General features: G+C 38.1%; 2 protein-coding genes across 9 annotated transcripts in view; one reads left to right on the forward strand and one right to left on the reverse strand.

Annotated features, from left to right (window-relative positions):
• The window catches only part of CMSS1 (cms1 ribosomal small subunit homolog), a 381638-nt gene that overhangs the window by 42088 nt on the left and 313063 nt on the right, over positions 1–26487 (forward strand). The gene's annotated exons all lie outside the window — the stretch shown is intronic.
• Positions 1–26487, reverse strand: part of FILIP1L (filamin A interacting protein 1 like) — a 303314-nt gene that overhangs the window by 36075 nt on the left and 240752 nt on the right. Inside the window, exon 1 of one of the 4 annotated variants that reach the window (XM_045036809.1) lies at positions 17684–17828. The exons of the other annotated variants lie outside the window; for them this stretch is intronic. The gene's annotated coding sequence lies outside the window, so the exon portion shown is untranslated. Of the gene's footprint in view, positions 1–17683; positions 17829–26487 lie in introns of those variants that run through there. 4 annotated transcript variants of the gene reach the window in all.

Consider the following 26487-nt stretch of genomic DNA (forward strand, 5'->3'; position numbering starts at 1 on the left):
AGGGGGAGCGTTCCTGTTCTCAAAGCATCCATAGGCTTTTGGGAAAGAATGAGCAGATAGTTCCAATGCAATTCACTGAAGATTCTAGAGCACTGATTCTCAAACTTTTTGGTCTGATGACTCATTTATACTCTTAAAAATTATTGAGGATTCTAAAGAGCTTTTTATTATATTTATATCTATCAGTATTTACCATATTAGAAACTCAAGACAAAAATTTTTAAATGTTTATGTATTTATTAAAAATAATAAGCCATTGTATATCAACACATTGTATGAAAAATAACTTTTTCAAACCAAAAAACTAACTGGGAAGATTTGCATTGTTTCCTGTTTCTGCAAATTCCAATGTCTGGCTTTGTCAGAGCAGTGACATCACAACACCTCATGTAGCCTCTGGAAAACTCCATGTATAGTTTTAAGAGAATGAGAGTGAAAAAGATAGTGTTACTATGAAAATAACTTTGAACTTGCAGAGCTCTTGAAAGGGACTACACTTTGAGAACCACTTCTCTCAAGGATAGACAGTCTGAAGCATAAATGACAAATATGTCCTTCTCTGAAAAAGCCTGTAGTTTGGGCTATCACCTTCTGCACGCTATCACTGAGTGAGCCCTTTGCTTCATCCAAAGCAGCTTCATCCACTGACCTAGTCACTGCTCCAGTGTTTCCATCATTAATAAAACTAGTTTTTTGTTCCCTATCTCAGAAAGGTGGAAGATTCTCTGCCTTTAATACCTGTCTTCCAGTTCTCAGAAAAATCCTAAATGACAAAACTGTCTCCATTAGACACTGTGTTTTATTTGAAACCATAATTTGAAATAAAGTCATGGAAACCACAAAGCTGCCTCATTTTTAAAATGCATCCATCCACAGTGCTGTGCATATCAGCTGACATTTGATTCATTTCATATTTTTTTGAAGCAGTTACAGCGAACAGCTACCATGTACAAGATACTGTGCTTGTTATTTGTCAGTTTACCTTTTTCTGTCAAAACCAGCCTATATACTTGCATAGCTCTGATCATAACATAATAGTTTCCCATCAACAAGTACATAGTGCGATCATACCAAATTGTTTGTTCTTAAGATACATGAAATATTATATCTCTCATTCTAAGTGTGAAACTTCATTTTGAAGGGCCTCAATTTCTACATTTGCTTTTATTCTTCCAGAGCTAGTTAATACATTACTTTTTCTTCCTGATTTAAAATGTTAATCACTAAGAAGAAACTACATACATCACACTGCTTTATTCATTTTCATATCTCTTCTCATGGCTAGACTTTGATAGTGTGGTTATTATATTCCACCATATCTTTTAGCAATTCTTATCTAATATATAATTCTAATTGTTGCACTGCATTGATAGCAGCTACATTCATAGTTAAATAACCACAGAACTCTAAGCAGTTTGCAGAGTAATTACAAGCAATTTTTGGAAAGTTTCCTTAGTTTGAGATAGTTCTTGATGATCAGGCCTATAATTAGTGTTTTTTTGCTCTACTCCCTTATTCAATGGGACTTTTCACTGTTTGGTCTGATTTTTAGGAGCACTCATAAAAATAGCTATGACCAGTCTTTTTTATTCAATGTGTGCTGCTTCCTTTTATTTCTCTCACAAGTCAAAGGTTTTTTAAAATTACAGCTACAGCATACCATAGTCATAATGTAATGCTCAATTCATTTGACTTGGTCAGCAAGATCTAGAAGAACAGTAACACTTTTTTTGGCATCTGCTAGATGAATATGAGTGTACATCTGTGTCTGCTTTATGTCCTTGTTATTGAAGATCCTGTCATCATCACTGAGATCATTTAGACACACCATAAATGGGTCCATATCCGGCAAGCTGAGTTACTACTTTTCCTTCACTGTGAAACAAGAATTGGGGCATGAAGTGACAGAGGAGGTTTTGGTTGGTGTCAGAAGGAATATATTATAAAAATGGGGCACCTTGAGTTAGGACTTTTCATTATCTGAACAATTTTGTTTGGGTCCCCAGGGATTAGGGGAAGTGAAATTATAAGATACGCAAATAGTCAATGACCTATTAATTTTAAGGAGCTTGGAAACTTTTAGCATAAAGATAGGATCCTTACAGGAGCCTATAAAAACCCTCAAATTGAACAAAGGGACAGGGGTTGGGGCAAATCTCTTTCTTAAAAGCAAAACAAAAAAACAACTGAATGGAAAAAAAGAAAACAAACTGACTGAGACTAAGGGTCTCCTGGAAAGAAAAACTGCTGAAAAGTGTGGTTTTAGAACCAGAAAAAGACCACTCTGAGAGCTCACAGGCACAGAGTTTGGGGAGTAAGGCTACAAGGAGAATATTTTCATTATAAGACCATGGAATATGGGCTAGAAGAAACTCTCCATTACTGATCAAAGAGCTAAGTGGAAACTGGAAAAGGTGCACAGTTAAGGCCTAGGAAAGGAAACAGGAACTGATACAGAAGTGACAATAAGAATAGTACATGTAAATCTAGGATAATTACTTAAAGCTTGAATTATGTGTTATCTCTTCAGTGCTATAGTCAGTTAAGGAGCTTTCTAGAAAGAACCATAGGATGATGGATGTTCATTACCACTAAGCTTATGCCTCTCCATCCCCCATTTTAATTATTCATGTTAAAAAATATCTACTCAAATAGATTTTTCCCCATTTATTCAGATGGGTTTTTTTTTTTTTTTGGCTTGTTTTGAATATATTATAGCTACAAAGGAGGAGTTAAAAAAATTACTGTGAATACACTGCTATGCTAAAGAGCCTACTCTTCTTTTGTGTTTTTAGCCTCTCACATACTCTGAATGAGGTTTTCAATTATTTGAAAAAGATCTTTCATATGAACATTTTAACATTTTCTCTTTTCCAGGCTTTCTTTTTGAATGCTACTATGCCAAAAACAAAACAAAACAAAACAAAAAAAACCCTAGCCTGTCTTTCATCAGATTGAGGCTTCAGGTCCTTGGCTGACTGGGAGTTTTAGGTGGACATCTCCCTAATTTTTTAAGGTCTACTTGGGCCAATCACAGTTATGATGCCTTTCTTTCCCTTACTGCCTTGTCTATCTCTAGGGAGAAGCATTCAGAAAGCTACCCAGCATGTGATGTCTTGGATTGTCAGAGTGTGCTCCTGTATTCATTCCTGAGAGCGCCTTGCCTTGGGACAGAGCATGCGGAGCTGTCTTTGAGTTGGTGATGGTGGTGGTAATGGGCTTGTCCCCAGGTTCCCAACACTTTAATAGTTTATCATTCTTTCCATTCCTTCCTCCTCCTTTCTCTAGTTGATTTTGTACTCTGTAATTTGTGGATTTGTGTTCTTCTGTATCTTATCCATTTGCCCCAAGGTAGCTTCTTAGGGAAAGGGCTGATGTTCTCCCTACTGCCCATCCCGTACTGACTCAGCAGTAGATGGCAGAAAACACTGCAGGCATATGAGTGGCAAGGGGCAGGCAGGATAAATGGACAGGATGTAAGTACACTCACTGCAGCACCAATGGAAAAAAGGCAATAAAACACTATAGGAGGTAGGGTAGTGCTAGGGGAGAAATTCAGATCCTGGATATCAATTTTCAGAGTTGAGTCATGGCTTCCCCACTTCTACCTAGTGTGACTGAGCGAGCAGTTTTAACCTCTATGGGTCTCACTGTCTTCATTTGTAGAATGGGGATAATACTGGTGACTCCCTTATAATAGGGCTGTTCTAAGGATTAGGCCAAACAATCCACATTAGATCTCCTAACATATTTATTACCTGGCACAGGACGTATCAATTACTATTAGAAGTGGGAAACTGAAGGTGAAGCAACACAGAGGAGCACCTCAGCCACAGTGGGCTGGCCTAAAGTAGTAGGGGTCACCTATGAGACAGAGTCAGAGTGAACACTAGAAGGAAAGATATAATTACATAATCTGTTTACTGTTTCAGGCCATTCATGCATCTTTTCGGCCATGCACATGGTTAGCCATGTTGATTGTCATTTTAGGCCAGAGATTCTCAGCCTTGACACCATTGACGTTTGGTGCTGAATAATTCTTTGTTTTGGGGCTGTCCTGTGCATTGTAGGATGTTTAGCAGCATCCCTGGCCTCTTCCTAGTGAATGCCAGAAGTAACCCAGGAACCCCCAGTTCCGGTGTCACAACCAAACTATCTCCCAACATTGCAAAAACCCTGGGGACAAAAATCATCTTTAGGGAGAACCACCATTTTAGGGCATAGGTAATTTTTTGGAAAACTTCTATTAGACCTCTTTGTGTTAGTTGTCTCTAATATTCATAGCTCTTTTTCATTATCTGCTGCTCCACTGTATTTGGGATTAGCCATTATTTTCCATTTCTCTTTGATTTATAGATCTATACCACAGCTCTTCTCCCTTTCTGGAAAAGAATAATGTTGTGAATGTGCATTATTCAGTGAAATGCCAGCATATCACAATGGATGCTAATAGTGACCTTCCCAAAGCCTCTCCAGTGATCTGCTCATCTTACCCCTATTCTTCATTCCTTGAGTGTGAACATGTATTTTCTTTGCTGGGATCAGATGCTCTTAGACTTGTCTACTTGGGTATTCAGAGGCAGCATGGGCTGACTGATTTGGTGTAGACCTGGAGGGAACAGTCTTTTTCTGTATATGCTGCTTACTGCCACGTGTGGTTTCCCCAGTGAAAAATATGGATAAGACTACTGAGGATGTTTTAGAATGTTTTTCACTGAGCACTTCAGAAAAAAAATATAAAGTAACAGGTTGAAGAATACCCACATTGTCTGATAAACCGGTCATTTGAGGTTTTCATATTGCTGTATAATTAATTTTGTAATTATTTTGCTCAATTTTAACTCTTCAAGTCAGTTTTGGATTATAGATTAGCATTCCTTTTTTTGCGGGGGGGGATTCATGACATCTTTATTTGAAAAGCAAAAGATGTTACAAAGTAGAAAAAGCAGAAAAGGCAATCAAATGTCATTGATGTGCTTTGATGGACGGGGGCTCCCTCAGGTACCAGGTTCCTGGGTGTCCCCGGTCAGGCTCCTGACTTAGCCCTCATCTGTGGCTAGAGCAATTAGCATTCCTAAATATATAATACATGTTTCAAAATAAGTATATTAAAAGGTAAACTGTGAGTGTCTTTCTCCCGCCTCATCCTTCATCTACCCATTAACCACTGTACATATTATTTCATATATACACTTCTAGAATGTCTTAATGAGTAAGTAAGCAAATACAAATAAAGATTCTTATTATCTCCCTTCTTTATGTAAAATATAGCTTACTGTAACTGTTCATCTGTCACCTTGATTTTTGCAGTTAAATACTGTCTTGGAGATCTTTCCAAGCAGGGGTAGGAAAAAGGAATAAAAATCAGCATACTGCTAAATAAAATCTTTACAACTTCATGCTAAAGAAATTAAAATTTGTAGGACTTTTTTAATCAATATAGAGGGAGCATATACTTTTGCTGTTTTAAAACTTTTAAGATAAATTTTACATAAAAGACAATTTTAAGATAAGTTGTAATAGTAATATTATTTGATTATAATTTTTATAACAGCACCATGATTATTGTATAACTGTCTTTAAAATGTCTGCGTGTAGCATCTGCAATTTCTTACTTGAGAAACTGAAGCCCAGGCAGATTAAATAACATGCAAAGCCACTGTTACAGTAACCCTGGATTTGGAACAGACTCCAGTTCCCAGCTATGATCCAGTGCAGGATTTAGCTTATAGAAAGAGACAAGCATATTGAAGGTCTACTCTTTGCCACTTGATCTAATTTAATCCTTATAACAATGTTATGAGGTATTATTTCCATTTTATAGATGAGGGTAAGAATCAAAAAAACTAAAATATAGACAGGTTAAATAATTACCAAACAGCACAAATAACCGAACCAGAATAAAAATTCACTGACTGCCAAGTGTGTGTTCTTCCCACTTAACCAGAGTACATGCTAGAAAGCCCAGAGTACTGACCTCAAAAGAATTTCCTCTTTCTCCCATCCCATGTTTTTAGTGTTCATTTGTTCATTTCTATACTCTCCGCCCCCACCCCCTTGACTCCCTGATTCCTTCTACCTTTGCTCATTCTGCCAGCCATACCACCTTCCTTGTTTTTCTCTGACCACAACAGGGTCTGTGTCTTTTGTACTGGTTCCCTTCCTAGGGAGCCCCTCATCCCCTCATGTCATAGTACCATCTGGTATACTGTATTTTACTTATTTGATCATTGTCTTTCCTACTAGAACATAAACTTAATGCGAGTGGGTAGGGGTGTGTGTGTGTGTATTTTATTTACTGAATGGTCAATTACTGGACAGTTTTATTCCATGCTGTATTTTTAGCTTGGTACTTAATTGGTATTCAATAAATATTTGAACAAACACCTATTCTACTTTTGAACTACGTTATTCTACTTAAGTACTATGTTAAAGATTAAGGGTGTAACTGTAAGCAGTAGACACATGATAAGTAGTTCGTTCCTTCCCTCTATAGTCTGTGAATAACAGTTAACATTTACTAAGCAATTATTATATGCCATGTACCATGATAGTCCTGGAAACAGTCATTGGAGGCAAGTAGTGTCCTCATTTCACAAAAAAGCAACTGAGGCTCAGAGAAGTTAGATTATTTGCCAAAGTTTCTACTGGTTAATGGACAGAACCAGAATGCCAATACAGTTTTTACTCCAAATCCTGTTTCTCACCACTATGACATACATCCACACCTCCTATCTTATGTATCTCATGTACCAGGCTCTCCAGTGAATAAATGTGTTGTAATATTCTGCCTGTCAAAGGCACAGAAATCACTACCACTTACAATCCTCTGTTTTGTCATAGTATTTTTTTGTAGGTTTGTGATTACTTTGAGCCTTGATGATGAGACATTAACAGATATTCTCTTCTCTTAATAACTGTAATAATAAAGCAAGTTTAGTCATTTGGCATAAATTCATAAACATTTTTGGATGGTTTAAAAAACTGACTTTGCCAGTAATAACATCTCATGTTCCCCAGAGGAGGTGGGTTTGTCATAAATACCATTTCCGTTGAACATTTCAAGGAACTTAAAGTTCTCGGAAAATATTTTTAACAGGCAGCCTTTTCTCAGGCAGACTTCAAGGGCATAATACTACATGCCCTTAAGAGTGTGGGTGCATGTGCTTTATCATGTTAAGAATATTTATATGTATTTCTCTTATTGCTCAAAATCCATTTATATTTAGATGCTTCTTTTGTGTCTTAATGGATTGAGGTAAACAGACATGGATTCTTTAGAAGAGCATTCTAAGGTAGCTGCAGAATTTTCTTTGTTTTTAATCTCCATTAGTCCCTTTTTTCTCTTCCCAGATCACAGGTTATTTTCATTCAGATATTGTAAATAGGTATTTTGGAGGATTAGTTTAATTCCTTTCTCTTAACACTCTTTGGTAGGTCACTTTTCTTTCTTGTATTTTCTCCTCTTTAAAAAGTTACAAAGAGTATATCCTCTTCCAAATCTTAAATTCTGAGCCCTCCCCCCCCAAAAAAATTTTTTAAGCCCCTAGTTCCTGTTAAGTCTTAAAGAAAGAAGAAAAAAAAAAGCCTTTCCTCTTTTATTTGGCTTTCTTAACGTTAATTCACTGGTTTTCAGTTTGTCAGATTTAACATAAAAGGCCAAAGCAGGGAGCAGTCATGCGCCAGAGTGGATAAGTTCACTGGTTTTCACCTCCTTGTATTCTGGCTGCCTTTACAGAGGCAGTGGCTACCGTGGTATGCTTGGGAAACCAAACGTTTCCTAACTTGTTAGTGGGAAATTAAAACTTCAGAAATTTAGAAACCACAACAACAGAGGCTTATGTTTTATCGTGACTCTTGAAGTCACACAGTTTGCCACGAGAAACAGGCTAAATAGGAGCCATCAGAATGTAAAATGTGAAACATTTTGATCTCTAGAGAATCCTCCTCCCCCCTCCATTTTAGCTATAGTAAATCAGTAAAAAAGAGGCAAAGGAACTAGTAACATTTAATAGCACTGAATAGGATTCACACACAGGTCAGGGCAATTGCAGGATGAAGGTTGTTGCTTGGCTTGGCTTCCTGCTGATTAACAATCAGATCATGAACCACTGTGAACATCTTCCATCTACCCTTATCCACTTTTCCTAGTTCCTGAGGATGACTGGTTTCTGTCTTCCTCCAGGATGTTTTAGAGAGCTGGAGTATGGGCCTTATGTAAAGTTTAATTAGGTGGGAATGTTTTAATCTAGAATCCCTTAGAATGTGAGTGACCATTTTTCTTGTAGTCTGCATTTGTGTCCCCTTGTGTGCATTATAAAAATTAAAATTTTGGGGCGCCTGGGTGGCTCAGTCAGTTAAGTGGCCGACTTCAGCTCAGGTCGTGATCTCACAGTCCGAGAGTTCGAGCCCTGCGTCGGGCTCTGTGCTGACAGCTCAGAGCCTGGAGCCTGTTTCAGATTCTGTGTCTCCCTCTCTCTGACCCTCCCCCGTTCATGCTCTGTCTCTCTCTGTCTCAAAAATAAATAAACGTTTAAAAAAAATTTTTTTTTTTTAATTTTAAATTTTGTTTAATTTTTCCCTGACAGTTCAGAGCATTTGGATTAGATTTTCCTTTTCTGCTGAGCACTGAGAAGACAGAATACATGAACACACAGTTTGATCCTATTTTCTCTTCCCCAGGTTGGGTTCTTTTCAGATGAATGTGTTCTAGAGAATATTAACTTTATGTTGTAAGGAGCAGTTCAATCAAGATGTTACGGTGGTTAGCAATGGATCTGCTAGAGGTGAAAGTAGTGACATTATACTCTACTTCCCTTGGCTCTGGGTCTGCTGCTGATTTTGTCCCTGAGCAAGGTTCAGGCTCATCCATTTAGTTATGTTTATCTCTGTGATAAATCTGTGTGGCAGAGTTAAAGAAAAGGCTATAGTGCACCTTGTGTATATACTATATGAATACCCATCCATTTCTGCTCTGACCATATCTTACCTCATGATTTGAATTTTTTAAGAGAGGGCAAACTATTTCAGATTTGCAGTAGTTGAAAGAAGTGTTTTTGAAGAAAGCACTGACTTCGCTATTCTTCACTTTTTTTTTTTTTTTAATGTTTGTTTATTTTTGAGAGAGACAGGGACAGAGTACGAGCTAGGGAGGGGCAAAGAGAGAGGGAGACACAGAATCTGAAGCAGGCTTCAGGCTCCGAGCTGTCAGCACAGAACCCGATGTGGGGCTTGAACTCAAGAACCATGAGATCATGACCTGAGGCGAAGTCAGATGCTTAACTGACGAAGCCACCCAGGCGCCTCTCTATTCTTCACTTTTAAAGTTCACTCACTCACAGTTAAAAACAAAGAAAAAAAGCAAAACCCCATTTCCTAAACAACAGCCGTGTATCTAATGGTCAGGGAATGCTGGACCACTGTGCTACTGACTTAGCTCTCTGACTGCACCTCATCTGCCTGTCGCCTCAGCTGCAAAACGGGGAAGCTGTAGGATTTCATCTCTAGGGTTTACAAAGCCTTTGATGATCCTCAAATCTCAGTTCCACAGAATAAAAATTCCACCAACCTTTAGACTCCTTCCCTCCCTTCTTTTTTGTATAGCATTTTGTACAAATTCACACGTCAAAAAATGTACATTTTGTTCCATCAGAACAAATTTTGTGACTCGTCAAGGTCTCAGTGGTTCATAACTACACAGGGCATTAATGGGACCTTAACTACATGGGACCTTAATACATGGGTATTTCATGGGATTCAACTTTATTTTTGGTTCTTTATACATCAAGTATTGTATTTCAAGAAATCTTTTCAGTGCCTGACACTTAAAATGTTACACTAAATAGAAAGTACACTGAAACTGTAAAATTAACACCTAGGAAGAAGTGTTTAGACTGTGAGTTTCTGAAAAGAATTCTTTATTGTCTGTGGGTAGGATGTGATATAAGCTCTTTAGCCCATGTGGTAAGATTTGTCTTACCCATTTGTTTTGTGTGCCTCCCAGGCATGGTAGGACTTTCAAGGTAAAACAGGGAGATTCCAGGCCAGCTTTTAAGCCTTTTGCTCTTTGGTCCTTTAACTACTCAGTAACTTGTTTCTTATTTCAGGTGACTAAAAAACCCATTGGAAAGCCCATGTTCTCATAAGAGGGATTCCCTTCTAGCAGGGAACTCAGGATAAAAGATAACATCACTTTTCAGAGTAGCTGAATTTAGGCACTAGACACATGGATTTTCTCCAGAAGGCTTAATCCTTTACTTCACTTTAGGGCTGGGTGTTAAGAACATGAGCTCTTCCAGACTGCATCCTTACAAAGCAAGCACCTCCTCTTTGGTGCTGAGGCAACCCCTTGTGCCTCAGCCTGGTGGAACCCTATATATAGCCCTTAACATAACTAAGAAGAATAATTACTGAGTGCCTGCTATGGGTCCAGCACTGTGCCAACTGTTTTTGTGACATTTAATCTTCACTTTAAGGATTGAAATCTATTCTACAGAAGTCCAAATAATGGGTTTAAAAATCATAGTTTGGGTGTTCAGATGCTGTTTCAAGCCTTCTCTTTTAACCTCAGATTCTCTTTTCATAGTAAACTTCCAAGGGATGCATCTGCCATCATTTTTTTAACACTCCATTCAATAGCTTCCATTTATACTTCAGTTCCCATCTTTTCTATGAATGTTTGTTCCCTACCTTGTCTGGCTGGGTCTCCCTTTGTGAGTCCACACAGCCCTTACAGTTTTGTGACATAAATACTTTATAATGTTGTTTTATACCACTTTCTAACTTTGTGTATAATAGTTTTGCTCTTGAACAAACTCGAAGTTCCATGAAGAATTCGATACCTCTGTATCCCCCACATGGGTTTGAACTTAGTTGTGCTTGACTGACTGAGACGTGAGAAGAGCCATTTCTTAGGGGAGCATAACTCCCTCCTGGGCTGAATAATACCTAAAGATCTCAGGATTTGCTCTTATTATTAAAGCAGAAGAAGAAGTAAAGTTTTGTTCCTCTTGTTTCTGTCATTTCTGAGGAGGGACAAACCTTTAGTGAAATGAGGAATGCACCTGAAGACAAATTTAAATAAAGTCCAGATGAGGGAAGTTCCGCCATAGAATCTTAACCTTGCCTCTGATTCTTTGCATCTTTACCAGCCCAGTGAATTTTATGGAATTTTAAGAAGAATCTTGCAAGGCATAATTTTAGTGGAGATGAGTGGAATGCCAAATCACTTAACAAAATTGTTCTCACCTTTATCTGAAAGATCTGCCTGCCCCATGTATCCAGTTGTATGAAAACCTGAAGGATAATATGCAACTTCAAACATAATGTGTTTCTTGTAATAATATCAGAGTCTAACTATCTTGATAATAAGTGAATCAATATTATTTTTAAAGAATAGATAATCTTTCCTTTAGCAGCAAAGGATTACTTTTCACAAGACTCCAGAGTGATTTACCTCCTCTGCCATTTCAAATTGACAGACTAACAAACTAAGGCTAAGGGACTTGCTTAGCATCTCACTGCGTGGCCCTTTGTCTTTAGCAAGAAGGAACTTTCTCCTGCTCTTCTCAAGCTTCTAGGCTAAGCAGCTCCTTCCTTTTCTTCAAATGTAACAGCAGCAGTCACTTAAGTCTTGTCAACCCAAATGTGATGAATGTTTCGCATTCCTTTTATGATTTCTGCTCAGAGATTTGTTTTCTGTTTTGGTTCACTTAAAAAAGAATTTTAAAAAGAGGGAGAAGAACTTAGTTCACCTTTAAACTTTTGTTCCAACCCTGGTGGGCCATGAGATACAGTAAATCTGGCAGATTTGCTTCTGTCTGCGCCGCCCATCTTGAAGGGCTGACCTCATCTTTGAGGCTGTACTTGGTACAGTGATCTGGAGCTCTCACAGGCTCCAGTACTATAGTTGTTAATCTTTTCTCTGTGCTTAAGAGTAGACTTTTTCCTCACATCCATTTCATTTTCTTAAGCTAATTTTTCTGTAATGATATGATCAGTAGCTTTTATTTATTTATTTATTTATTTATTTATTTATTTATTATTTATTTATATAGTCTTCAGTTCTGCTTGATCGGTGTACCTGCCCTCAAGGGTTACTGCTCATTATTCTGTCCTTCCCCAGTATTGAAAGATGCTTATGGTGGATGACAGTGTTTCTTTTTTTTTTTTTTTTTTTTTTTTGTCAGGTATGTGGAAGCCAAGGCTTTAGGAGGCTTACTACCCAGGGAATAGATGGTAGAGACAAGAAGAATGGAACTTGGATTTATGAACCTTTATTCCTACTAATTAGTTGTACTGTTGAGATAAACACTATTTGTCCATGCCAACTTAGTGTCATTAGTAAGTAAGCAAGGAAGCTTGGAGATTATAACTATATTCTGGTTAGTTGGGTTTTTTTGTTAAACAGCCCCACACTGTTTACCTTCACTTAATTTTTATGTACACTGACCTGTTTTACCTATATTGCTTTATCAGTCCATTAAAAAAAGAGCAGAGACAGGGCCATTGTGCAAGAGCTGCTGGTGATCTTAGTCATTGTCACCAATATGGTGCCAATCAGTTTTAGTAGGTGTAGCTGGGTTAAAGACATGGTGTAGTGTGTAGAGAACTTAGTTGCTGGCCTGCCTGGTGCTTAGCACAGTGCCTGGAAGATATTAAGTAAATGTTTGCTGCTGAGTTACAAGCCCTAGGCTGGCTTCAATGATTGACATTGGAATTACCTAACTGAAACTATAGAAAATTCACTCCTTTTCTGTAAAACCTGGCAGATGCACTGAATGACCCATAGAAACTTGAGAGTCAAAGTGTATGCTTGGGAAAAGACAATCTGCTGGTTTCTCTTAATGGCAAGGACAAACTGTTTGGGTCCAATGACTGCATCTTCTAGGTCTTCATATGAGGCACAGAGATTAGGAAAAACAAAGGTACCTACACTTCCTTAAAGACAAAAACCACTACATTCTGCTCATCCATATTTTGTTTCCCACCCATTCCGTGCCCCATACTGTATAGTACGAAGTACATTTTACTGCATTGATTTCATCTGAGCCTGATTTGTTTTCTGGTTTTTGTGCTTGTAGTCAGTTCAATGTGGTTACTTCAGATAGTGGCAGAGATTTGTTTTGGGCCCCTGAACAGAATCTCAAAGAAGGGGCCTTTCCTAGCCCATGGTTTTCTTACCAAGTAAGGAGCTTCTAGGTTGTAATTTATTTGTTGGTACATTTATTCAGCACCTTCTTGTCCCAGGGACATGCTTACGAACTATAGCGAGGTACTTTGCCAGGCACTAGGAATAAAGTTGGTTGCAAAATTGACCCTCAGGGAGTTTACAGTCCAGGAGAAAGACAATAAACAAATAAGCAGTTAATGTGTAATTTAGTGTCATGTAGCAGTGCACTGTGTGAAGGAAAGTAAAGCAGGGTAAGTATCACCAGGAGCTCACAGCCTTCATTAGTTACTTCCTCTGCAGTTTTCAGGGAAGTTCTCAGTTGTTTTAAAGATATTGGGTCATTGTGAGTTTTGAATGGGACCCTGCTAGCTAGGGAGGTCTGGAGAGTGTAGAATGCTTAGTTGGAAGATGCTGAGAAGAGGTCAGTTGTCGAATTAGTGGTTCGGACCTAAATGTCTTTGACATAGAGCATATATACATTCTTCCTAGGGAACCACTCAACTTTTAAGCAGAGTGAGCTTTGCCACCCAGAGGACCTTTAAGTACAGTTATTATTTGTTTCCTTTGTCTTTCTTTTATCACCCCCCTCCATTGTAGTAGCCTGGTTTAACTCTATTGGTTTTTACCTCCCTCCTTTGCCTTGCCTTCTTAATACTTATACTCATTAACAAGAACTTTGAACCTTTCTGCTTTCTTTTTTAATGGATTTTGTATCCAAATTAACACCTCTAGTGCCAGGGCTTCTTCTGGGGCTTCTGCCTTCATCTCTTCCTAGCACTAATTTAAGGGGAAACCAAAAGCTATAGCCCAAGAATGCAGGGGGCCCTGGCTCTGCCTCTGAGTAATTTTGTGTCTCTGAGCCAAGTCATGCTGTGAACATCAGTTTCTTCTGTAAGGTGAGGCATTTGGATCAGATGGCCTCCAAGGCCTCTTCTAGCTATAAAGCTCTGTGGATATTCCTTGCCAGAGAGAGAGCGTGCGCGCTTCTCTGGGCCCTAGGGCATCCCATTGTTCATATGAAAAATCTTATGATCAAGTTTCTTCTCAAATTCCCATCTATGGAGTTGTGTGTTTGCTATTCTGATGTAAGATGTGATCTCTTTTACTGATAAAACTGTCCTTTAGGCTAGAATCAGTAGTTACAGACAAAAACAAGAAGGTGAGTGTATGTCTGGCTACACCTTTACCTGCCTTAATGGTACACTTACATACCTATGGCTCTACATACCTTTTTATCCACATACCCCGCCCACCCCCCCCACCCCCCGCACCCCCCCACACAATTCCTCAAGCTTGTCATTAAAAAATAATAGTGTCTTTAAGAGTTAATCTTATTTTGGAACCAATAGGGAATAGGAATGTGAGGATGGTCTAAATGGAGAAAGAACACTGCTAATGTGTTATTCTGTTCTTGGGCTCAGAATTAAAATTGCTGCTGTCGTATCTTAATGTGCTCAAGCTTCTGAGAGAAAAAGCATGAAAAGGGAATGCTTCTCCATATCTGAAAAAGAACCAAGGGACTTTCCTTGGAGAGCCTTCCCACTTTTGTTTTTCTCAGCTTTTCCAGTCAGAGGTAATGTCAGAATAGAAGAAAGCCAGGGGAGAGATAGTTTTAACTCTGCTTTTTAAGAAAAAGAAGGATGCAGGAGGGCTTACAACAGTGTTGGTGATGATCTGCTAGGAATTAGTGCATCTAACATTCAAAGTAGAAACTGACCCAGCACATATTAAACATAAGTGATGGGGTTGGAGGGCCCATAAATACTGTAGTGGTGGCAGAAGCAGCCACAGAAGAATTTCTTTGAAAGTGTGTGATGCTGGCTGCATATGCAGTGTCCCTTCATCTTTAAATCCTTATTTAAAACATAATTTACAGAAACTAAACAATCAGATTAAATTGAAGCTACCTCCATAGTCAAAAACAAATTAAATAAACTTTAAGAAAAAGTTAAAATTAATGATACGCCCAAGAGGATAAGGTAGGATGTGTTAAATTTTTCAGAGATAATGACTGGCTGTGTGAACAACAGATTTCAGCACATGAAGCAGGTTGAGACCAGTATTGGTTTCCATCACATACTATGCCACAATATCCAGTCTTTTGTAAACAGTCCTCTTCCTGCTCCCGCCTTCCTTTTCCTCTCAAATAGGGGGCTGTATTTTTTTCTCTGTTCACCTTGTAAAAGCATTCACTTTGCTCTGAAGCATTAGATATGGACAGAACATGACGTAAGAAGAAAATGGAATTTTATTCTTGGTGCTCCATTTTCACTTTTTACCTCAAAATCCATTTATTACCAAAGTCATTTTGGGGGGGAGGAAGGCGAGACAGAGAAACCTAAAACAAAGTTCACAGCCTTTTGAGAAGGCAAATTTATGGGAATTGCAAGTAGACTTGAAAATAAAGTTCAAAGCTTGGTTTGTGTTTTCATATTGCCTCTTTCTATAGATTCCCTCACAGCATTAGGAAAATATAACAAAAATACAAGTGCTTCACATTTAAGGTCAATTGCCATAAAAGGCAAATGAATTTATTAAGCATAAAATTTGTATGTGCTTTATTTGGAAATGTAAAAATTTATATTCCATCTGTCTAAAACATTTTTCCATCATATAGATTGTCCCTAAGACTAATAAATGCTCATTCAGAGAGTCCACTGTGTGATAATGTATCCACAACAAATCTTGTTTAACTTTCAGTTTTAAAAGGGGTCTCAATGGATGATTTGTTTTTGAACCATGCTTTATAGTTAGTAAATGGAAAAAAAGTGTGGAATATTGGAGTGTGTCATTTACAGAGTAAAAAGTGGTGCTTGCCTTTTGTAAAAAAAAAAAAAAATAATAATAATAAAATAAAATGCAGACCCTGGGAAACACAGCTGTTAGAGATTTAATAGAGGTTATGATTTTCAACAGATGAGCTATAGTTTATGGTACAGATGGCACTTTGGGTATAGCTGAAACAATAATTGATGGTTGCTGTTTCCCTCCTCCTCTATCAGATTCAAAAGAGTGGAATACCTTTTTACCAAAGGAAGAATTTTTCCGTTTCCAATTACAGCCTATATGAAACAAACAACTTTTCTGTGCATATTTTGTACTTCTCCACAATGACCTGGGTGTTGGCCCCTCTTTCTTATGGGAGGCTTCCCTAGATTTAAAATAATAGTTTTGGAGAAATCCTACTTTTCAGTACTAACCTGCAGTTCATATAGCCTATCTTCAAACCAAATAACATATAATTTTTCTTTTAGAATACTAAAACCAAAATCTTGCATTGCTGCAAACAAAATTAGCAAACTAAACAGAACTATGAAGCAAAAGTAGTAGGCACCAATATTACATGCTTTAAAATACTCAACCGCAGGAATTACTAGAAACAAAGATAAATCCCCAATCTGGGGCATATTAAACAAATGCTGTTTCAAATGATAAATAAAATATAGATGCTATTTCAAAAGAAAAGTAATTGTCAGACATTTCTTAAGTTTTATTTTAAAATGTATGTTCAGACCAAATACAGTTTGAGTGATACATGATTTTTTAATTTCCTATTCCAGTGTTTTAAATGTGACATAGTGTATTTTATTTTTAATTCTTCTGCTAATTTTTATTCTGAAATGTGAAAACATGTAGATTTTCATCCAGGTGTTCAATTATCAGATGGTAAAAGTTCATTTATAGCAATAACCTATTCAGGGTTCAGATGTAAGTTCAAAATGCCACTGATTAACAAAATTCTTCTATAGGCTTTACCTTTTAAATTACTGTTTCTACATAACACAACAAACTGTGTCCAAAAATATTACTCTAGAGAAGCTAGCGTTATCTTTTTCAGTTTGTCATTTATCCATTTACTGGAGTTGAAGTAAAAAGTTGGAACTCAAAATCATGAGTTACGTCTGACACAGACTGCCATATGCTTTTTTGCTCGTAAGATTTTTTTGAAGCTTAAAAAGCTCAACTTTCTAAGTTAGAGTCCTCCTAATTACAAGCTATATTTCTAACAGGGATTTTCTGGTGTTTTGTATGAAGATTCACAAAGGGGAGGGGGTGAGAAACGGCACTAATAAATCCACTACCATGTGGCAGTGTTTCGCACTCTGCCCTTGTCAGGCATAAGGGAATTTAAGTCCGAGGAGAGAGAAGATCAGGAGATAGAGTTGTGGTATTCCAGTGTACTCCCTCCCCCCTCCCGCCCCCGCCCCCATTCCCAAAGATTTCTCCATACAGGCAGGATTCGGTGTGCGGCTCGCTTGGAGAATGTAATATATAGTCATTCCCCAGCTCTCCTCATTTAAAATCAAATCTGAAATCCGTTTTCTCGGTGTGAGTAAACTTTCTAAGTTTTGTGTGAGTTTTAAAAGGTTTCGAACCCAGAGTTCATTGGACGCGCTTTTCGAAACCTGTCTGCAGTTCGTGATGCTGGTGACTTTAAAAGCCACCTACAGTCAGCCTGGCTGTCTGACAGCAGTGCCCCTTGCTGGAGCGGAGCGGCTCTCCCGGGCTTACCTGAGCTGCCTGCGCCGGGGCCGGGCGGGGGGCCGGGAGGGGGCCGCTGTCTGGCGGCGCTGCGAGCGGGCTGTGCGCGCTCCGGGAGTCGCCCGAACAATGCGAGCGGGGCGCCGAGCGCGCCCGGCCTAAGGGCGTTACGTCACTGCGCTGCCTTATAAGGCGCTTCGCATGTGCGGCGCGGGCGGCGGGGGCGCCGGTGACAACCAGATCCGCAGCGGCGGCGGCGGCGGCGCGGCAGCAATGCGCCTCAGCTCCGCTGACGCTCCGACCGTGTGAACGGACGGTCGGTCCCCGGCTCCCCGAGGAGGGGAGTGGGCGGCGGGCCCGGGACGCCGGCGCCCTCCTGCCTGGCTAACCAAGTCATTGGGGGTCATGGTCGATCCGCTAGTAACTTTGCTCCCTCCGGGGCTCTAAAGCTTCTGTTATTGCCTCAGATTCTTAAATGCACATCCTGTTATTCTTATTTAAACTTTTGTAAATACATTTTTGTTACATTTGTTTTTTGGTTGCTGGGGGGAGGTAGGAGAGGGAGCCAGAAGTTTTGTTGGGTTTTTGTGTTTTTTTTGAGACATCTCGAGGTGATTTAGACTTCAAACCTTCTCCTTCCTTTTTGTAAAGAGTAGGGGTCCTCGGAGGATAGTATTTTATTTCCTGATGATGTAACTACCAAACAATTCTTGAAGTGATGATGGGAAGGCCAGATGAAATCTTTTTTTTTCAGTGTTTTTCCTGAAAGAACCTCCTAGTTCCTCATTTCTGCATGCCTGTGTTTAACGAAAGTAGTTAAAACTAATCAGTTTATTTGGCAGAGAAAAATATTTATTAAAAGTAAAGATAAATGTGCTGTACTTTCAAGACAAAGTATAAAAATAGAACTTTAGAACAAGTTTTCAGCCATTTGTTCCCTGCCACCAGCAAACAAAATAAAGACAAGAGAAGAAAAAAGAAACTGACCAAATATGACCGAATTAAGCATGTTACCTAGTGTGGGGCAGATTTTACTTTTATAAATTCTTTTTCTGGGAAATGAGAATTATGTTCCCAATTATTTTGCACATCAATAAGAGAAGTAATCTCTGAAAGCCCTAGCCAATTATATGAATCTGCTAAGTAAATTAGGGATGTGGCTGTCTTATTTGCAAGCTTCAAATGAATTGAGTAAAATTTTGAGTCTATTTAACTCTTTTTAAATAAACACTAAAATAGGATTGTTTCCTGTTATGACATACATAGGTCTATAGAATTGTTTGTCAAACAGGAGTAATGAAAATAGCTTGTATCTTTTCCTTAGTTTGGAGTAGAGAATGCCTGGTTGCATAGAATGTATAGTTAGTGAAAACGGTGAAAAAAGATACAGGGCACAGAATGTGTGTCATCTTTCTTAAACTGTGGGCTCACTTTAATAGTTCTTCTAGATCACTCTGCCTACAGAGAAGCCTGTTAAACTACTCCTGCTTTTTATATACACTGTTTTGAGAAGCTAATGACCATGCCCTTCAGCTGAGCTTAAAATTCAATATTTGATTTGTATTTTCATATTAACATTTTAGATATTGGTTTGTGAGTTTTGTTACTCGACCTTATAGTTGTGAAGTGTATTTGAATCTTTTTAGTCTCCTGTGCTTGCCTTGTACTTATTAACCATGTTTTTGAGACTTTTATGCTAGATTTGATTTATTTCAAATGAGATAAAATGACTGCTGTGAAAGTCGCATAAACACCTGAATCTCAGTTGCAGACTACTAACATAAAAGATCTTTACCCAAAGCCAGCATTTTTGTAACTGATTTTGCCCCCTTTCCCCTCATAGGTACAGAGGTTTCCTAACATTGGACACCATCTTTTATTTCTTTCCCACATTTTTTATACTCATGTTTTGCATTTTTTTTCATATTTTTGACTTCCCACTTCCCCTATAAAATCTGTCAGCATTATTTCCTCCTTTTCTTTAGCTGCAGTAGCTGAAGAACAGAGAAGTTAAGTGGATATAAGACTTGCCTCTGGTTATGAAGCCAGAGAAGAGAGGATCAGCACTTCTCCTCTTTGTGTGCCTTGCCTGGTGCCCTGTTACTTTCTGAAGCAGTGATCTCTGACCCAGCTATGACTCAGCATTCCGGCTGAGATCATGGTATAGACCCATTCTCTTCAGGAACCAATAATAACATTTGTTGAGCTTTTAGTTCATGCTAGTCACCAGGCTTAGTGTTCTACATGCACTCCATCATTTAATTTGCATAACACATCGTAAGGTGGTATTATTCATACTTTTCAGATGAAGAAACACATTTGGAAGAGTAAAATGGCTTGACCAAAGTCAGACGGCTATTAAAGTAACAAATGCAGAGATTTGAACCAGTGTTTATATATACAGCCTTAGTCTCCTCTTAATGGTTTGCTCAGAATCTCTCAGAAGTGTTGGTAAAGAAGTGTTCAGATTTAACTGAGAAGTTTCTATGTTTCCAGACTGAATGTTAAACTAGGAAAACCAAAACTGACCTTTGCAGCCCCCCCCCCCCCACCAGAACCACCCTAATTATGCACTGAATAACCCTAGGGAAGTCATTCACATTGGAAACATCATGGATTTGCATATTTATTAAGACAACATTTTCGAGGATGTTGACAAGTCTTGTTCTAATAAAATCAGAATATTATGACATTTTTGCTACAGATGAAAGTCCAGGGTCTTGAGTAGGAGGGTATCTTTATCAAACTGATTCGAGAACCCTGGGTCTTGTATTGCTAACTCCAGCCAGCCATTAGTAATGTGCTCCACTGGCCACATGAATCGACAAGTAGACTTTTATTTCCCTCTCCTTTCCTATGAACATTCTCTTTGAGATGTAGTTTTTGTTTTCTTGGCTTCTGACGTGTATTCATTATCAAAAGAATAGTGTTGTGAGCACGATGCCTCAGTCTTGGCTAAGAAAACTTTTACTTTTTTTTTACTGAAAAGTTTCCTGCCCAGTTGCTGTGTGACCCTTCTCATTTTATAAGGCAGAATATACAAATAAGTATAGCTACAAATTAAAGTCATTTCTATAATAAGTAATTTAAATTTATGATCTAAATCAGCAGTAGCTTTAAGTTGTGATTTGGAAAGGGTAGAAAGGAATTTTTCTACCAATCTAATTGCTTTCTAATGAGGAAGAGGGGTTTGTAGGCAGCAAGGGTGGAAACTAGGATGTATCAATTCATTTGAACTGTATGAATCACCTTGTTAGATAGTCAAAAACAGTTCAGTATCAGCAATTTCCCCTGGTTCAAGCTAATGCCAGGAGTTTAATACAGTGACCACAGCAACCGATGTTATTAGCAATGTCCACAAATGTTTAAAAATACCATTAATGTGTTACTAAGCATGTCAAATCCAGTTTCTCTTTGTGAAATCACTACTCTTACTTTCTTTCATGTCTTGTCTCCCTGCCTTTGTTTCTACTTGTGACTGGTGAAGTCTTCTAGTCATCCAAATAAGTGCAAGAGAAGCAGTATTCATAATGCACCTTTCTTACAGCTGCCCACAATTTTCATTACTGCTTCTTTCATCAGTTAAGGGGTCACTGCACTGTTGGAATCTGTGGGATGGTAACATTAACTTTGAATGTGATATGTTTGCTCTTTTGCCTCCTCTATAAAATAGTATACATGGAAACATTGTAACATACAAAGAAAAACAACAATTCTTATCACAGGCATTGTTCTGTATGAGAAGCTGACTATAGTGGAGACAGATCCAGGATGGCATGAGATGGAGGCAGAGTTCTGTGGTTTTACATTGCATTAGGCTGCAGTTGGATTGGCCAGAGTGTGACCCTTTTGCACTAAAGTATTTCTGTCTCAGGGAACATTCTGACACCTCACTGGCAGGCTTCTTGCAAAGCAGCTTTGTCTCTGAGCATTGGGCTAGCCTGCCATGTATCTGGTGCTGATCTCTCCTCTGCTGCTGTACAACCTCAGAGGAATGGATTGAGCACCACAAGTGGGCAGCTGTAGAATGTAAAGCCAAAAGGGAAGTTTGAGGGCAAAAGCACCTTCTCTCCATGCCAAGAGCAATCAGTTTTCTTTCTTCTTCTTCTTCTTTTTTTTTTTTTAATTTTTTTTCAACGTTTTTATTTATTTTTGGGACAGAGAGAGACAGAGCATGAACGGGGGAGGGGCAGAGAGAGAGGGAGACACAGAATCGGAAACAGACTCCAGGCTCTGAGCCATCAGCCCAGAGCCTGACGCAGGGCTCGAACTCACGGACCACGAGATCGTGACCTGGCTGAAGTTGGACGCTTAACCGACTGCGCCACCCAGGCGCCCCTTCTTTTTTTTTTTAAATAGCATTTTATTTTTTCAGTATGCTCCATGCCCATCGTGGGGCTTAAAATCACAACCCTGAGATCAGAGTTGCACATTCTATCCACTGAGCCAACCAACCACCCTGAACAATTAGTTTTCTAATTGACCTGTTCCTTTCCCTCTTCTTCCTATTCCCCAGGTGTCTTTTGACTAGTTATGTACACATAAGTTCCCACAAAAAATATACCACATCCCCAGGCAGCAAGCACTTGCACTGTGTGCCTATGGCCCTTCACAAATAGTTAATGGGCTACAGTGAACCTGGATTTACAGAGAGACCCTCTCATTCTTATCTGCAACCCAGATCTCCTGTCCTCCATAGTCCTTGAAGTTTCCAGAGGCTCTTCAACTATTCCTGTTCATACTTTAGCTGACTTTGATTTTATAACAGGGATTTATACCCTTGAAAGCAAACTCAGGCTGATTATAGTAACAATGTCAGTGGTAATACAGTAGTAATGTTAGGGAATGGGAAGCCTGTTAGTAACATGATTTTCTGTGGCTTTAAAAATTAATTTTAAAACAGTTCAGTGCCCATGATAATTTGGAAAATGCAGAAAACTAGAAAAGACATTTTATATCTAGTCATACCACATGAATACTGCCAACTATTAACAATTTGATGTACAGTTGACCCTTAAACACAGGTTTGAACTGCATAGGTCTACTTATATGCAGACTTTTTACAATGTAGTCCTATAAACATATTATTCTATTGATTTTCTTAATATTTTTTCTCTAGCATACTTTATTGTAAGAATACAGTATATAATACATATACAAAATATGTGTTAATTATATTATTAGTAAGGCCTCTGTTCAACAGTAAATTATTAGTAGTTTTTTTTGGGGGGAGGCAAATTTGTACACAGATTTTTGACTGCACAGGGCTTGGTGCCCTTGATCCCCACATTGTTCAAGAGTCAACCACTCTATGTTTCCTTTTAGTCTTTTTATAAACATTTGTAAAACATCTTTGTTTTTACACTGTGGGCCATATGTGTGTATTGTGTCTTTTTATCATTATTTATATATTTTAATCATGTTCATTGCTTTTCTGTAGATAGTGGGTCATTTAAAAGCATATATTTGCATATTTTCTCTAGAAATGATACTCGTAAAACCAACCACTGCCTGCTGTCCCACTGACAGTGCTATAGTTTTTGTTCTTCAACAAGTGAAACAACACAGTCTACATTTAAGAGATAATCTCCTCTTGATCCAGGGACCTCCTGTTCTTGGTTTACGTGGGATACTATGAGTTGGTTTTGGGACTCCAGTGAGCGTGCCGATAGGTGAGCAGGATGACTTGAGGAGAAAGAAGAATTGATAAGATGACGCCACCATAAGATTATTAAATGGGAAGCTGGAAAAGTCTGCTATTTAGGTCCAGTTCATTTGCTTATTTATTTCTGCAAACAGTTTGTGTTTCCTTGGTAACTAATAATAGTTTTGAGAAACTGTTGAACTCACAAGTATTACTGCAAGAGTAAAAAAATCCTCGAATCACAGAAATTAGAGACAGAAAAGACCTATTAGGTCATCTTTTTTGTCCCTTGCCAGTACAGATTGTTCTCAGTGCTTTGTCCAGTCCCTCTTTAAAGAGACCTTGTCAAAAAGTTTTACCCCATATCTTTTTTAAGTAGTGCATTTTTAAAGAAAATAGTCAACAGAATATAGTTGTGGACTTTGATTTCAGGCTAAATATTTGTAGAGAAAGATCTCTGGGTTCAAAGTACAGTTGAACAGGTTTTATTAGTTGGAAGTCATTGGTATAGTTTAGGATGTCATTGGAATAGTTGGCTAAGGGTAAAAAACAGCTGGGTAAGTTACTTTATGTGTTTTCTTTTATCATTGGAAACTCAATTATAGAAAAACAGGATAAACTTTTAATCATATAAACTCACTGAAATGGGTCTAGAAGGCCTGAGGAAATAAAGTGTTTAGGAAGTAAAGTTAGAGTAAATGGTTCATTCTAAGATTAGATTTATGAAAGAGACATCCTGTAATCTCCCTACTGTCCCCAATTCTGCTTTGTCCTTTATTTACAGTTAATTATTGCTTGATGTGAAGATGGCTTTCAGTTGTAAAATCCCCTCCCTCAGTCAAATAACTTCTTCCAAACCCCAGAAGGACAGCATAAAACTGTCTCATAGAGCAGTCGGTGGTGGTGTTACAGACTAAATGCTTCAATTCCCTATATTATAATTAAAGATGTCTTCACTGGGAAAAATGATGAACAAATTAAGAAATGTGCTTTGAGTTTTATTTTGAAGAGTGATCATTTCATTAAATCACATTTTAGAGTATAAAAGACCTTACAAAATATCTACTCTATTTATTGCCATCCCTTGTTCCCCCTTTTTAAATAGATGAGATAATTGGACCTCAGAGAAGTTAAAGGACTTGTCCTGAGGTCAAAAGCAAATTGGTGACCCAGCCACTATGTTTTATGGGCCTGCATATCTCTTTTTCGGAAACATGAAAAATCAAAAATGGCTTAATTAAATAATGTCATTAGAACTGTCAGAAAGAATATATCTGAAATTATAATTAAAGTTAGAATAATTTATCTAGGTCTGTAGTAACTACAGAAAAAAAATGCAATATTTTTGTTCCATTTCTTTTAAATTGAAGATCTCTGTATTGCTGGTAATCGAATCAAGCCACTAATATAGGCCATGGATTGACAACTCCAGCCAAAAATTTAACGGAGCAATCTGAACTTTTAATATTAATTCTGTTCTATCATTTAACACCATTGTCTTGCATGCTTGCCAAATGGTCATTCAGTACATGAGAAATGCTGTTGTCATTAGTTAGTGCTGAATAGCTCCAGGGATTTTTTACTCCCCCAACAAGTCCATTCCATTCCAAACTGAAAACTGCCTTCCTCTCACTTCTACTGACTATTCCTGGTCTTTCTAGGGAGTTATATTGAATAAATACATTGCTTTGACATGACAGTTTTTTAAATATTTGAAGACAGCTTGTCCTGAATCTTAAACTATTTGTATTTTTATAATTTGAGCCTTTTCATACCCTGTTTCTAAACGTTTGTGCTCAGAATGAACAAATTACTTCAGTATATCAGGATTATCTTCCCCTTTACAGACTTTGTAAAGTCTTTTGTATGTGTGTGTAAACATAAATTTTCTTAGCATTTCAGGTAACCACATCAGACTGCTATGTCATTGTGCTTACTGATCAACTACATACCTATGTATTTTCATCATGTACTGCTTCTGTAATACAGGTTAATCCTTTCTATCCTATGCTGGTTTTGTTTATATTACATCTTTGTTACAATAACAACAATAATAGACGACACATTTAATGTTTAATGGATGCCATGTAATATATGCTTTACATATAATATCAACTTCGATCCACATAATGACTGTGTGGAAAACACAACCGAGGAACAGAGAGATTAAGTAACCTGTACAAGATCACAGAGCTAGTAAATAGTGGCACCAGGTTTTGAGTTGCAGAGAGACTTCAGCAACCTCTGGTAGAAATCATACTCAGTGTTTTGTAGTAGGATTTGGACTTAGGGGATAAACATAGAGGCATATAACTTTGTATCTCTCTTATCTGCCATCTAGTTCATTGGGCTTGCACTAAGTGATGATAGAGTGAGAATAGATCTTGGAGAGAATCTGCTTCCCTCATCTTACAGTTTACATTACTACAGGGTAAGCTGTGCAGTATTCTGTTCAGGGATACACAGATAGGGCAGAGCTCAGGCCAGAATATGGTGCCTTTTCTACTGTAGAACTCTGAAGTATTTCTGCTTTGTACAGTTTTTCTCTCTTATCTGCTCTTCTTTCCTCCCTCCCTCCTACCCTCCCTTCCTTCCTCCCTTCCTTCCTTCCTTCCTTCCTTCCTTCCTTCCTTCCTTCCTTCCTTCCTCTCTATTTATGGCACTATAAGTATTAAAACAACAATAACATTCATAGAAACCACATTGAAAATCCTATCACATCATGTTTTAAACTTTTTCATTTACTGCCAACTTCTGAATCTGTAAGTTCTTTATCTTTTTAGATTATGACATATATATAAGACTTTTATTTAATATATTCTTAATCCTCTGATGTAAGTTTCACAGCTCAGGTATGCCACTTGTATAAAGAAGATCCAGGGAACAGGAAGGGATGGGAAGGGAAAGGAATTGCTGTCATTTATTGAGAGCCTACTGTGTGCTAGTCACTCTGCCTTGCCCTCTGCCTTGATATCTCAACTCTCCTTCTTGCTTTTTGGGATTTGGTATGAGGGCTAACACAATATCACACACAACCTAAGGAATGAGAATTAATGGAAGAGAGTGTTCTGAATCCAGCAGGAAAAAGAGGTAATGATCATTCATTGCCTGACTACTTCCATTCATTGACTTTTAGCTTTTGATTCATTTTATGTGCCGTTTATTGCATAGCTCCACTGAGGCAAATATG

This window comes from Felis catus, chromosome C2, assembly GCF_018350175.1.
Source record: "Felis catus isolate Fca126 chromosome C2, F.catus_Fca126_mat1.0, whole genome shotgun sequence".
Classification (NCBI taxonomy): domain Eukaryota; kingdom Metazoa; phylum Chordata; class Mammalia; order Carnivora; family Felidae; genus Felis; species Felis catus.